This window comes from Arvicanthis niloticus, chromosome 16 (assembly GCF_011762505.2).
Source record: "Arvicanthis niloticus isolate mArvNil1 chromosome 16, mArvNil1.pat.X, whole genome shotgun sequence".
In the NCBI taxonomy this organism is placed as follows: domain Eukaryota; kingdom Metazoa; phylum Chordata; class Mammalia; order Rodentia; family Muridae; genus Arvicanthis; species Arvicanthis niloticus.
Window position 1 is genome coordinate 63,433,580 of NC_047673.1, and position 16,155 is coordinate 63,449,734.

General features: G+C 37.6%; 1 pseudogene; it reads right to left on the reverse strand.

Moving 5' to 3' along the window:
• Positions 1 to 11,414: 11,414 nt before the first annotated feature.
• On the reverse strand, positions 11,415 to 14,485 carry LOC117721833 (olfactory receptor 10J1-like; annotated as a pseudogene).
• Positions 14,486 to 16,155: the final 1,670 nt, after the last annotated feature.

Consider the following 16,155-nt stretch of genomic DNA (forward strand, 5'->3'; position numbering starts at 1 on the left):
ATCTTTACTTTGTAAAAAAAAAAAAAAGTACAAAAAGCATTCAGCATCACCTATGGGGGAAAGATGTGTAGTGTTTGCACAGAGATATATTCAGCAAAAGGCTATCTAATCTCTTGCTGTATAAAAGGAAATATAGTGTATTTGTGCTTTCAAAAAATTGAAAAGCTGTCTTCAACATTTGAGCCACTAAAAAGAAACTTTTGGTCTTGGATAAATTAGAGATAGATGCTAAATGTAAAGATAAATGGTTGTTTGTCTTCATATAAATGTATAGATTCTTCAAAGCTTGTAAAATAGAGACTTAATGGAAGTAAGTGATAGGAGTCTCTTTGCAGTTGGCAGAAGAAGCAGGTAATTTTTCACTGAAATGCAAAACAATACATCAGAAAAATGACGGCACAGACATTACTTAAAGCACAAAGTTCTCCTAGTTATTAAAGAAAAAGAGAGTGAGATTTGAGGCCATGATGAACTATTTCTAAGTTTATATTGGCCAAGAGATGTTTAAGGCAATGGGTTCCATAAAGAAGTAGCAAAAGCAGAAGCAGAAACCTTCATGGAAATCTTGTGCCACCTACATGCAGAGCAAGTCAGTATCCTTGCTGCTGGAGGATGCGGAGGCAGCTGAGGAAATACCCAGGAACATGGGCAAAGGCTTCTGAGTGCAGAGAGCCTTATAGGCAAAGACTCTGATGTTTTGTGGTGGCAGAGGAGAAGGGATGTGATTCATTTCAATAAAATTATGCATGGTTTGGGAAAAAAATACAGATTCATTCAACTCACAACTTACAAAGCTGGGAGATACACCATAACATACTTAGTTCAGTCAAATTCCGTGTTTGATTTTGGAGAGTTCCACACATCAAGGCACTTCCTGCAACTGGATGTCTCTTCTTTAGAACAGATCCCATAGACTCAATATCTTAAGACTACTTAAGGGTCGTGCAGCTCCAGCTTTATTTGGACTCTTGCTTTATTCCCCAAACAGGACATGATCCTCATTAATAAAGATAATAAGCAATGTAGCCAATGTTTTTGAGATATTATTATTGCCAACTGTTTGGAGACTCAAATACTCTCAGGAGGTAATAACATTACTCATTTTATAGACAAGTAAAGTTTATTCTAGACAGGTCAGGCTTTGTCTGTGGTGAAAAAAAAAATAGTCACACAAGCTCTGGATCCAGGTTTTCTATATTGGACCTGTGAGCTGTAATGATTCTCATCCTGCTTTGGTACCTTGTAAGTTTTGCTCCCTCTAGATTTATAAGTCCAGGGTGCACACATCATTCCCTTTGCTCTTACGTTCTTAGATGATGCTCCACATATAGTTTTTTTCCAGCCCTAAGCTTGGGCTAGGTACCTTTATTCTTTTATGGTATCCTGCACTCACTTCCATCAGGACGTCACTTTTTCTGCACTGCATCTCTCTACATGCTCTTTCATCTTAATTATGTAATGAGGCATAAACAGCAAGCATTTTCTAATTAATTATTCTTTAATAAACACTTATTGAGTAACTGTTTTGTACTAGTGAACTGGGGATTGAGTCCATAGACCTAACACATAGCAAGAGAGCAGGAAATATTTGATGGATGAAAAACATAAGTTAAAGTTCTCCTGTGATGTTGCTCTCCCCTTTAGATCAGTTGTGAGTTTTATTACTGGTCTCAGAGTCACACAATTAACTGTCATGCAATCACTTTGAATGAGTTATAAATTTATATTTGTGAAAATTTTATATGATTACTGTCCTTTATGGTTATCTTCTAGTTCTACTTTTAAATGATCATTGGGATGATTTTTGGTAAGATACTCTACCTTAACTGTCTTTGCTGGTGGATGCCTCAAATTTTTATACACTTAGGACTTACTGTGTAGCATTTAATATGTGCCAGGTAAATTTCTAAAGATTTTGATACATTTATTAATTGAATACTTGTAGCTCTGTGCAGATGACTATAATTAATCCCATTTTAGAGATGGAGACTAAGAAACAGAAGCTAAGTAACATGTTAAGGGTTCAGATCTAGAGGAAATGGCATTTAATTTTGAGTATGTAGCTGCATAGTCCATCCCTTTGAACACTGGGCCCTCTGCTTCTCTTTAAATGCTATTTCCTCTTTGAGGAACAACAACAACAGTGAATTGTGTTAGTTATCTTTTCATTATTATAGCAAAATATCTGAGGAGGCTGGAAAATAATTCAACTCACATGGCAAGGCAGAAATCAGAGAGTGAGTGAGAGAAAGAAAGAGATAGAGATAGAGATAGAGATAGAGATAGAGAGAGAGAGAGAGAGAGAGAGAGAGAGAGAGAGAGAGAGAGAGAGAGAGAATGAATGAATCCTGGCAATCATAAATCATATTTAGGCCATTCTCTTCAGTATTCTATTTTTGTAGTGCAGAGGGTTTGTCTTAACTGGCATCTGTAACTGAGAGCTAGTCTGAGCCTTGCAGTTATGGGTAATGTCCATGATTTGTCCATGCTCCTGTGATCTCTTTATCATGTGCATGTGATGTGAGAATTCTGCTTAAGATGACATGCACAGACACACACACAACTGTTAATAAAAACAACTTTGTTGTTTTGTCTGTTCATGGTTTAGCCACATATATGATGGTCCTCTCCTATGTGCTCACACAATAGGCCTCTCCTATGTGCTCACATAGTGGTTCTCTCCTATGTGCTCACATGATGGTCCCCTCCTATGTGCTCACATGATGGTCCTCTCCTATGTGCTCACATGATGGTTCTCTCCTATGTGCTCACATGATGGTTCTCTCCTATGTGCTCACATGATGGTTCTCTCCTATGTGCTCACATGATGGTTCTCTCCTATGTGCTCACATGATGGTTCTCTCCTATGTGCTCACATGGTAGTCCTCTCCTATGTGCTCACATGATGGTTCTCTCCTATGTGCTCACATGATGGTTCTCTCCTATGTGCTCACATGATGGTTCTCTCCTATGTGCTCACATGATGGTTCTCTCCTATGTGCTCACATGATGGTTCTCTCCTATGTGCTCACATGATGGTTCTCTCCTATGTGCTCACATGATGGTTCTCTCCTATGTGCTCACATGATGGTTCTCTCCTATGTGCTCACATGATGGTTCTCTCCTATGTGCTCACATGGTGGTCCTCTCCTATGTGCTCACATGATGGTCCTCTCCTATGTGCTCTCATGATGGTTCTCTCCTATGTGCTCACATGGTAGTCTTCTATGTGCTCACATGATGGTTCTCTCCTATGTGCTCACATGGTAGTCCTCTCCTATGTGCTCAGATGATGGTTCTCTCCTATGTGCTCACATGGTAGTCCTCTCCTATGTGCTCACATGATGGTTCTCTCCTATGTGCTCACATGATGGTTCTCTCCTATGTGCTCACATGATGGTTCTCTCCTATGTGCTCACATGGTAGTCCTCTCCTATGAGCTCACATGATGGTTCTCTCCTATGTGCTCACATGGTAGTCTTCTCCTATGTGCTCACATGATGGTTCTCTCCTATGTGGTCACATGATGGTTCTCTCCTATGTGCTCACATGATGGTCCTCTCCTATGTGCTCACATGATGGTCCTCTCCTATGTGCTCACATGATGGTTCTCTCCTATGTGCTCACATAGTAGTCCTCTCCTATGAGCTCACATGATGGTTCTCTCCTATGTGCTCACATGGTAGTCTTCTATGTGCTCACAGGATGGTTCTCTCCTATGTGCTCACATGATGGTTCTCTCCTATGTGCTCACATGATGGTCCTCTCCTATGTGCTCACATGATGGTCCTCTCCTATACACTCATCATCCCACCATCCTTTGGATTGCTTCAGCTGAAGATTAGAAGAAGGGCTTTGCCACCCATGCTTCCTATTTTGTGGTTGTCATTATCTACCATGAGTTCATCTTCATCATCTTCCTCAAGCCTAAATCCTCAAGTTCCCAGGAGTAGGTAGATGCATCTCTGACCTACCATTTCCTCATTTCTTTGAGGATTCTGTGATGTACAGCTCAAAGAACAAGGAGGTCAAGATGATTTGAAGAGAGCACTGGAAATCAGTGCTTAACTTAGAGGCATTGTGGTTGTGATGGTTTATCTTCATGTGTTAGATATCCCAAAACTATTCCTGTAATTCTCAACAGCATCCTGTAAACCTGCTGGATGAGTGTCATGGCAGGTGATGCTTTATTTCAGACCACTAGTCATATTGCCATGAAACGAGGTTAAAGGATATTTAGGTAGTTCCTGCCAAATAGTGCAAAAAGGGAAAGATTTATGTTAAGCATTTTGTAGAGTGCTTCTCAAATTTTCTTCTGCTTTGAGACCATCAAACTTTCATAAGGAAAAGTAAGATGTATTGGTTTATTTGTTAAGCCCATATATGCTTCTCCTGTCTTCATTCATTCAGAAATCTGACACAAATTTATTAGTTTTCTCTTCTCTGGTGTGGGTCCATGGTGAGCCTTGACTCTATGCTGTTGAAGTATATATTTGTATCACTGTAGTACTAATCAAGTTTCTTCCCACTTTATGCATGCATGTGTGTGTGTGTGTGTGTGTGTGTGTTATTTTTCATAAAGGTTCATGTGCATATATATGTGAAGGCCAGAGTAAAACCTTGGATGTCATTCCACATGCCTTAGGTTTCAGGCTCCCCTCTCTCTTTCTCTCTTCTTTCCTTCCTTCTTTTAGAGTCTCTCACTGGCCTGGAACTCATCAGATGAACTAAGTCAGCTGTTCAGTAAGCCTAGCCTCAGGAATCTAGCTGTCTCTATCTCCCCAGGCTGGGATTACAAGTGAGCACTACTCTGCTTCCTTGCACTCTGCTGGGATCTGAGGATAGAACCGAGGTCTTGGTGCTTGCAAGGCAAATACTTTATTGACACACTATCTTCCCAGCTCCAATGATCAAGTTCTTTATATTTCTAAGCCACCTTAGAGTTTGTAGGGAGCATTTACATGAAGAATTTTATTTGATTCTTAGTGAATCTGTTGGAAAGAAAGGACAAAAATTATCATTTTATTTATATAAATGGAAATTAAGGCACAGTTATGCAGAAGTCCTTTGTCAGCCCCATAAAACTAGATACTAAGATGACATGCAGTTCTCTCAGTCCATTTTATCCCCTCTCAGTTCTCCTTCACTTAAGCACAGTTGTTGTAGAAGGAATTTTCTTCCTTACTCAATTTAACATATTAGCTTTCTCAAACCCAACTACATAAACTCTTACAGTATGCCTAGGAAACTTATCTACTATATTTACTGCCATCGGTAATTTTACACAAAATGATACAAAAAAGATATCATTTTCAACATCAAGTGAAGTTGTGTTTTTCATTAGTTAATAAGTATTTTTCATTTTTTTGTATGATATTAATTTTTAAGTTTTGTGGGCATGGAATTTCCTGTAGAGGGAATCCTAAAAAGGCATTTGAGAGCATTCTAGTCTAAGGTTGGGCTTGCAAGAAGCAGAATCCTCTTGAGCAAATCAAGAGCCCATCTTAAAAAGTGACGGTTGAGCTAACAAGGGTTCACAGGGTACCTCTCTATTTCAAAAAGCAAGCGTCCCCTCCACTGGGTACTTCTGCCAGGTGTGTGTGTGTGTGTGTGTGTGTGTGTGTGCGCGCGCGCGTGCATGCTACTTTCACTGCTCTTTACTTGAAATTATTATTAATTTCTTGTGTCTGAGATGGTTAATGATGCTTTCTTAAATGTGATTCTGACATGGGTGCAAATTTCTAACCTGCTATTTTGACTTTTGCATGAACAAAGCATATGTCCTAGAAGCCAACAAGTCTTGTCCCAGAGCCTATTCTTTCTGAATTATTTGAAAGTCTAATGTTTTAATTGTCTGGAATATTTCTATTTTCTCTATCTTAGACCTGTTCAGTTGAGAGAATCAAGATTTAGTGTGTTTATAACAAGGTAGTATCTGAGATGGGTATCTGAGATGAAATCAGCCTTGATTTCATCACAATTCTTTCACAAGAATTGTGGACCCAATTCAACCCAGAATCTTTAAAATGACAGGCATATATTTATTTGCATGCACTGGCATGGGTGTTGTGGTTACTAACCCTAGATAGTCACTATAGCTTTCTATTCACAGTTCATGCATACTAGGGCCATGATTTAAAATTCCCAGTTATGAGCCTCTTAATTCTTATTGTAAAATCAAGAATAATGACCATTGAGTATTTTCTATGTTAGCAATGTCCATGTTAGAAAATGTATGTATGAGATGACCACCCAGGCTGTGTGGCCCAGGTGGGAAGTGAGGCCAAAATGACCACAAACTTAGTGCTGTGCAGGCCCTGGTGGCAGACCATGCCAGACATGATCCCTTCCCAGTGGTACCCTGCATAGGCATGGCAGAGAACTCCTGAGACTACTCCTGGGATGATCCCTGTAGAGGAAATTTAATCCACCAATATGGCTGCTCTGGCAAGGGATCATACCCAAAGACCTAGATCTGTGTGATCAAGCTGGAATGCTGACATACCATACACCTTTATTCCCTCTGGCTAGAATATAGACATGCCCTTAACACACACCTTTAAGATAAAATTAGTTTGTAGAAGGAAGCAGCCATGTTTGAAAGTGACATCTAATTGAGGGATAGACAAAGTGACAAATCAGAGAAAGATTTGACAGAATTAGTCAGAGATAAGATATAGCCAGAGAATAAAAAGGAGCCAGAAGATTAGAACGAATTGCCAAAGTTAGTTTGAGGCCAAGCAGAGAAATTCACTGAGAACCTGAGAGAAGCCAGATTGAATGAGTCAGCTTAGAGAGGAGTTTGAGCCAGAATAACTAAGTTGAACTAGCCAGCCAGAGTTCATAAAGAACTAAAAAGGATGAGCTTATTCAGCAGTAAGCCTCTGAAATGAAAATTGCATCAGGTGAATGAAAGTTACTTTTACACCCAGAGGTCCCAGGTTCCACTAACATGAGTAAGTAAGTGGTGGAGAAATGGAAGAGAAAGAAGGATGTGTGCACAAGGGAGAGATGCCCGTCCCTTACGCCTTTCTCACTGTTGAACTGAAAAGCTGGCACAGTTCCTTGCCTGCTGAAGCACTCAGGAGAGCAGTGGACTCTACATCTCACCTAGGAAGCACAAAAGAGCTGGCCCTGCTAGCGTTGGCCTGGGTGAGCTGCCTACAAGGGCATGAGACTGGGAGATATGTCTCTGCCCTTTGCTGGCTGAGACATTGGATGAGCTAGCCTGGGCAGTGCTATAGAGCTCCCTCTGATGGTGTGGGTGAAGGAGAGCTGGCTACTGATCCACTCAGATACCTTCCAGGCCCAGATCCAGGGCTTTGAGTTGGCTCACCCAACATTTACCCATTTTTGAACTGCTGGGGCACATGAAGTGTGGGAAGCAGCTTCGCTCTCGCCATTACAAGGTGGCGCTTGGCATAGGCATTGCTTGAGAGAAAAGACAACTCCATATATGGAGTTGTATGTGCTGAGAGGTGTGGTTACCCGATCACCCCACCTCGCATCATTGAGAATGGCCAATCATCAGTGACTTCGTGACAGCTGCTGATAGGATGAAGGCAATGCTTATAAGGGGCTGTGGGAGCTGGGGAGAGAGAAGAGAAGAGAGAGGAAAAGAGAGAGAGAAGAAGCTCACTGTACAGGGATAGCTGAATAAACCGCTTGAAGAAGAACACAGTTGCCGTTGCCTTATTCTGCGGGTCAGACGTGGGTAGCGACAATGAAGGAGATGCTTCTACAGATCCAAAGTCTGAGTATCTCTATGACAGAGGGTAAAAACAGGAAATCCCAGAGGAGCCCCAGTGAGGTTTCAGTATTTACACTGTAGCAGCAGCCAGAGGTGGGACACACTGTGACACACTACAGCTTCCACAATGAGGTTCTTTTCTTTCTTATGAAAGTGGTTTGATCTTTTCATCCTGTCTCAAACTTGTGTTTATTTAGATTTAATGTTTTATAAACCGAATGGACCTAAAATTATCTAGAGAACATTTCACTAAACACAAAAGAATATACTTTCTTTTCAGAACTTCACAAACATTCTCTTTGACAAATGTATCTATTTCTTCTACCCTGCCTTCAACATCTGAGATTCTATCTTCTGTATTCTGTTGTTGCTTTCTCTTTCATTTATGCCCCTGTTTTCCCCTGGATCTTTATTTTATGGGTGTATGTATGTATATGTACTTGTTCATGACTGTGTGTATGTGTGTGTTTGTGTGCACATGTGCATGTGTGTGTGCACAGATAAAAACCAAAGGTGGATGCTAAATACTTCTCTCAATTTTTTATATATATTACATATATTACATATATTATAATATATATGCATGTATAACATACACACACAGAGTTTTTGGTGAATTTAAACAATTTTTGAAATTCTGTCTTGGTTAATTTTTAGTTTCTTAATTGCAATAAAGCAACATGCCTTCGTAGCTTTTATGGATGGATTTTTAGTATGGTTTTTGCTTAACTTCTACAGCATATTAAACAGTATCTACTGTGAATCATTTCAATAAACAATTACTAAGTAATATGTAAATAGAATGCTAAGAATGAGGAATTTCTCCTAAGATACTATATTGTTTCAGCAATCTCAGTTCCTCAGTAAAAATATTTGCATCTCCCTCATCTCATAAACATGTGTTTTAATGACTTTTAGATCAACTTACAAGCTGACAGAGGTGACTAAATGTCTCATATCCAAAATTAAAATGTGTTTAAGTATGATTATTAAATATTTAAAGATAAAATTCATGTTTTTGTAAAAATAAGATTTTAATTTTATTTCAGTATTCTGGAAATAGACTCAAATTTGGATTTTAACACTGACTTCAGTTGAAAATAGACCATTTATTCTGAATATTTAGTTAAAACATTTGGTTGATAGGGCTTTACAAATTAATGTTATTTAAATAAGATACAATAGAAGAGAATAGAATAGATTTAAAGGAGAAATACAAGGCTGAACTGCATGAGAGAAGGCTAAGTACTCTTCTGCGAATATGCCTTTATTTGTAAATGTGTGTGTGCATGTGAGTGTGTGTGTATGTACATGCACAGAAGTTGTACACATATGAACAGGTCAAAATATAACATACAGTTCATATTAGGTTCTTTATAAGCAGTTTGGAATTCACTGCACTAGGTTTAGGAAAAGTGATTGATATGTAGAAGAATACAGGCATCACCTACTAAAATTGCTACCAAAAAAAGAGATGAAAGGTTTGGGAATATTCTTTCATAAAGAATAAAGATGTGTGACCTATAGACTTAAAGTTAAAATAATATTAATAGTTAGGACTTAAGAATGTGCACAGGGAATTTGAGAATAAACAATTAGATAGGAACATTTGAAGAGGTAACAACATGTGGATGATGTCTGCTAATAACCGTTACAATAATGACAATGGTGTATGGTATTTCTGACTACTTCCTGTGGTTTTCATAGCAATTCCTACTGTGCTTATTTTAGTGCATTTGGTTTATACTAGACTCCATGGGAAAACAGAGCACAGATTAGCAACCTATTCTGCAAATAAAAAAGATTCAGTTTATAGAGAATAAAGCTATTTTTTACTCTAACAGGAATAAAGAATATTTGCCTCAGGTTTGTCACTTCCAAAGAATTTTTATTTTTATTTTTTTATGTGTGTGACAAGAATTTTTGGATATAAGTTTTACAGATGTGGATGAAAAAATTTAAAACATTCACTTACACATGTTATATATGAACACACACATATACATATATGTCCATGTTTTCTCAACTTAATTGTGCTGATTTCTGCCTGGCATTTTAAGTGATTGATGTAGCTCACAGATATAGGTTCTCTGTGACTGACAGTGTTGATGGGAGGATGCAGGAAGTTAATTTAATTAATTTGTATTTACTGATTACATGCAAAAGTCATCAATTAGCAGATGCAGAATAAATTCATTTTAGTTTCTATTGAATTTCACCATGAATATCCCCAAAGTAAAGTTCTGAGACAAAACGTTAGTATGTTATTTGAAGAATTAAAATATTTTAATAAAGCTCTAGCTGTTTAAATTAGAGAAGAATGTATATGGTCTTTGAAAAACACACCTCCTAATACAAATTAAACATTCACCTCTATGTAGAACATCCCTCCAGCTATGATTATATGTAGGTAAAAAATAGTTTGCTGGTAATGTTACATTGCATTTCCTTCAGACAACATGGGAAATGTTCACACTGATTATATGGTCATGAAGGAATGCCTGAGTTTAGAGGGGAGAGTTCAAGGGAGGGGTATCTTTAGGACATTTTAAATAGTTCTTAAAAGGAGAATTGCTTCAGTTTGGTATTTCAAATGAAAAGAATGCCTTGTCTGAGTAGGCACTCATAATAGCATGCAGGATTTCCATTAATTAATATACAGTCATAGAAAGCCATTAGGATGTAGCCTGAAAACCAACTCACTAGGAATCGGTTATCTGTAGGCTGTTGTGGAGGTGATAGTGAAATATATCTATTAAGATCTTGAAGGACTTCAGAAGAACAGAGTGATGGTTTAAAAAGCATTTTTCTTTTATTGTATCATTATTTTACAAGTTAGCTACATTTTTCTTACCCATCCAAATCCTTTGAGTTGATGCTATTCAATAATTTCTGGCCTAGCTTTCTTTCTTTATTCATTTTAGGAGTTTTTCATCCATTCTATGATGTGTTCCAAAAGCAATTCAAATGTGTTTATTTCAAAGTCATATGTTCAATTATGTCACCATCGTATATGAAAGCATGCATATTTTGTCAAGATAAGAAATTACATAATTCATGTTGCCACTTCTTTAACTAGGTCATCAATGGTTTCTAATGATTTTTTCAAAGACATTTCTCTGCCATGACCCTGAAAACATCAAGTTCCTAATCCATAAAGAAGACCAACACTTTAAGGGCTGCTCACCTTTAAAGATACTCATGTGTGGTATCATTTTATTTGTGGTTTCTAAGAAGAAAAAAAGGCTGTAAATTATCTATAAAGGACAGTTATGTGTTACACTTAGATTTTCTACATGGGTAAAGGGAAACCTATGTCTCCCCCCAAAGTATTGCAGAATATACAAAAAAAAAAAGCCTTTATCCTTGCCTTAAAGCAGCTACCCCTCATTCTGTGTGCTCTCTTGCTCATTCTTTTACAGGCTAATGTACTTCCCAACACCAGTGAGTTCCAAAACACCAGTGAGTGTTTTATCACTCTTCTGTGAGACATGCACTTGTTTTGTCACCCTTTCTTGAGAAGTTGAATTTGTAGAGCTCTTGTTTTCACCTCCTGTCACCCAGTCATTGCTTAATGGGATCATTAATGTTAACTCTGTGCTATGTCTTCCTTGAGAATTCCTAGAACATCTTAAATGGCCCCGTTTGAAATTGGCACAAACTATCAGGAAAGTTTCTTGCCCATTGTCCTGCACATAGCATCCTTGCTTTCTTTGTTCCTTAAGGTGGATACCACAGGGCCCAGGAAGGGTGTGATGACTATAGGTCACAGAGATTGGTTAGTCCTCATTCCTGGTATTCGTTGACTTGAGTAGGCAATTGAAGCACATCCATCATGGATAATGACCACTGTTATGTGAGAAGCACATGTTGCAAAGGTCTTCCTGCCCTCAGCAGAGGCAGGATTGAGGATGGTGGAGATGATGAGGATGTAGGAGATAAAAATAAAGCTCATGGCAAATGTCTGCTAAGCAGCCCTTTTTCTTGTCCTTTGCCAATGCCGGATTCTTGCCAAGCAGCCTCAAAAGCTCTCCTCTTCTTCCCAAGCCTGATTTATTTCATAAACAAAGCCTGATTCTGTCTTAGGTCATTCTGATAAGAATGCTTTCCTTACCTGTCACAGAATATGCATTATCAAAAGCAATGCACTGTCCTAGGTTGGTAAGGCTCTGTGCAGAATCTTACCCATCCTTGGCTTGCCAGTCTGTTAATTTAATAACTCTGTCTGGGGTTCATTTTCAGATTCAAACCATGTACTTTGACTACCAACATGTTGATGTTGTTAAAGACAAGCTTTAATACTGTGGGCAGGAATAAAAGTATTCCTAGGATAAAAAAAAAGCTAGCATGATCAAGCTATATATGCTGTTCTTGAAGCTTGACCAAAATAAAAATACTAACCTCAGGCCATGGGTAATTTTAGCAGTAGTATCTACCTCATCAACACTCAGCAGAGTAGCATTCTTTAAATTTATAATCTCACTATGCAAAGTTAAAACATCCAGAAAGGAGTTAGAATTATGCCAAATACACTGCAAGTGTATCTTTAAACTTTTTCCTAATTATAATGACTATCACTGTAAAATTTAAAACTAACATGAATCCAGTGGTATTTGGCACTCACTCTTGAACTCTGAACCTCCTTCCAATAATTTGTATAGGATAAAGAGCATCAATCCATTCTTCCAAATGCCTATCTAAATCCTCTTGTATATTCAACACATTAGTAACATTTTTTTTTTTTTTTTTGCTAAATGATTAACAAAAGTAGCTGTCCTAACTTCTTGTGTCAAAGCAATTGCAGAAGTAATGGTGCTAACAATTTATGTAATTAAAGCTGTTATACCAGCAATAATGAAGCCCACTACACTCTTGCTTTTGCTTAAAGCCTGACTCACTTCTTCCAGTACTTGTAAGCCTTTTTCAGAATACCAAGGTTCTGTAATACTCAGGGCAATAAAAGAAAAGCTGGTTGATAGACCTCTGTAACAGACATGCCAGGTTTCAATACACTTACACAATTAGAAGGTGTACAATCAATGCAACTTACATTAAATACTATAGAAGAAACAAAAGTAATTTTAACTTAACAATTAAAAGAGCCTTAACACAGGAATCTAAATGTTAGGCTAGAACAAAGAAGTAATTTCAGGCAGAAATCTAAATCTTAGGCTAGAACAAAGAAATAGGCTTCAGACATGAAAATGACTTTGGGCTAGGACAGGGAAGTAGGCTCAGATAATTTGGTCATCCTGAAAAGCCCTTAGAAACAGTGATCACAGAAGTATTCGTGAAACTTTATTTACTACCTTGCTTGTTCTTTGACTATTTGTGTTTATTGTCTTGCTTGTTGCTTTACTATTTACATCTTTTGTATTACTAGTTCCTCAGCCTAGAACTGACCTTAATACTTGCATGTAATTAAAATGGTATAAAAGCAAAAGGGATGAAGGGAGATGAAATGGGGGTTTCTGGAGACAGGGAATGGGGAAAGGAGATGATATCTGAAATGTAAATAAATAAAATATCCAAGAAAAAAATATTCAAATGAAATATACATATTTAATTTTTATTTTTAATTCAAAAGCTTATATATTTAGTAATGATCAATAACAAGATACCCTTACAATCAGAGATGTAACCCAATACCCAACCTAGATATACCAACTACCATTGACTGCTATAGACAAGCGAACATCACCCTCCATGTCCCCCTCTCTCTCTTGTCTTATCTCTCTCCTAGCTTCTCCTCTTCCTTGATAATTTTTATTTTTCATAAATCTTCTTTCCTTTTCTTCATTTTATTTACATTGGGTATTACATTTTCCTCAGGAAAATTTGTGTTTTAACTTTGAAGACAATGGAGATGAGAAGAAGCAGAAAATTTTACAAAGTGTGCGTACTGTAAAAAAATGTTTGAAATGTTGTTTTGTGACTATATTCTTTTAAACAACATAGAAGTTATAGAAATTATATACATACATATATATATTGCATATGCATGTCAATGTGAATATTATCACTCTATATCTATATATGCTGTAACTATAAACAGTTATCAGACACATGGTGAATTAAAACACTCATAGACTTAAAAAAATAAAGCTCATGGGATTCAGAATCACCCACATGCTGATGATCAAAGTCAGAATTTTATTGAGAGTGGTGTTGATGTAGGAGAGCTTCATCATAGGCCAGATATCACAGAAAAGAGTCACTTTGGATGTACAGAAGGGAAGCCTGAATAGAGCTGGCACTTGTGTTTTTGCTACAACTAGACCAATACTATAAGCTCCCCACACCAGCTGGAGGCACAGCTTCTTGTTCATGATGACTGAGTACCTCAAAGAGTTGCAAATAGCCACATAATGGTCACACCCATGGTTGTGAGCAAGAAGCAATTGTTGATAGCCAAAGTGACAGAAGAAGCATATCTTAATAGCCACAGCCTGCCAAGGAAATGGGCTGATTGAGGCCAACAAGGTTGAAGAGCATTCTTGGCACAATGACAAGTGTGTACACAGTCTCTGAAGCTGACATCATGCTGAGAAAGAAATACATGGTGGTGTGAAGGTGACAATCAAGACAGATGATGGTCACAACTATGACATTACCTGTAAGGGTTAATAGATACAGTGCTAGGAGCACAGTGAAGACTGTGAGCTGATACTCATGGAAGTTAGAAAAACCCTGGAAAGTGAACTCACTCACCAAAGTGTGATTCTATTTCTTCATTATATCCTGAATGCCATTTAAGAAAGAACATATATTATTGATACCAACAGGGTATCAATATTGGTTAACAAATTTGGGGTCATTGTTCTACCACAACTTTCTTTTTATTTATTTTCCCATTCATATCTATTTCTTTGAGGAGTTGAGCCTGGGGGAGTGGTCCAGTGTTCTCAGTATAAAGAAACTGCATAGCTTTCGGAGCTGAATGCTATATAAATCATTTTGCTCTTCTGTCATGCGTTGTCTTATCTTGAACAAATACTAAACATCTTTAAGACAAATTTCTACATCTCTTGTAGGGTTGTAGTGATGATAATATCATAGCACTGTTGACATATAAAACATTTATATTGTTAAATATAAAATGAGTTGTAATTTTTAAAACATTGAATACACAGTTTCGTGTACAGTCCTGGAGGCTGTAGCTACCCACTCTTTCTTGAGCATCTTAAGTTAGGTGGAGCTGTGGTTACTGTCACTGACAGATGCTTTTTCATTCTATGTCTTTGGCTCTGATGCTTCTGCTGAAGCTGCTCCTTGTTCCTCTTCCCTAGATACCACTCATTCTTCAAAACTAAACAAGCCATGTTCTTTGTAAAACATTTTTCTGCACACCTCCACCTATAGGCCCTTACTTATGTGGGTAGTGAAGACTATTGTACTGTTTTAATTTATGTATTGCTATCATATTATTGTACCTTTGAAATCATGTAAGATAGTCACATATATGTGTTTCATTTCATTGTCATCGCATGAAGTATAAGAACAAGATTGTTGATTCTTTGAGGTGAGAACTTTGAGATCATCCTCTCATTTTGTTTAGGTTATTGCACATGGACACATAAATGTCAGAGGATTAAACTAAGACTCATATTAATATATTTTGATTTTTTGACTGTTCTTCCCATTATACAAAACTTCATCTTGCAACTGTCACCATCACTAGACAGGGACAAGATTCTCACTCTTTGTAAATACTGTGTGACCAGTACAATACAGAACATGAACATTTTCTTGAATAATCATTATATATCCACCACAGGAGGCAGAAAGCCAGAATACAATAGTGACATTTTCCTCAAGAAACAGAAAGCATAATGTTTTAATCTCCATTTCATTTTTCCCTAGTGTCTATGCCGCAGCAGTAACAAGAAAGTAAATAATTGAGTTACATTTTCACATTGAAATTATGTATTTAAAACATTGGCCGAATTACCTCATTATTAACATGTAACTGAGATATATTGATAGAGCATCTACTCTAGTAGCCTTAACATTCTTTGTTAATAACCAAAATATAATTATGAGAGGTTAGTTCTAAAAAAAAAAAATCAGCAATTAAAGGATAGTTTTGCTTTCCAAAATAACATTTTGCTGGAATTAAAGCAAAGGGGCAATACTACAACATGATTTGCTATTGGGTAATTTTAAACGCACTCTCCTTTAGTGCCCTTAAAAATGTTTATTAATTGTAGCCACCCGCGGCCACAAGTAAACTGGGTACACCTGAAAGGGGGGCTGGGAATTGAAGGGGGAAGGAGGGCGAGAAGAGATGAGGCCAAGACAAAGTTCTCTGATCAAGGCCCCTCTCTGCTTGGTCTAGGGGCGGAAGTCCCCTCTTTTAGGTTGGGTGGAGGTGAGACTTGGGAACACCCTGGATAGAGTAACAA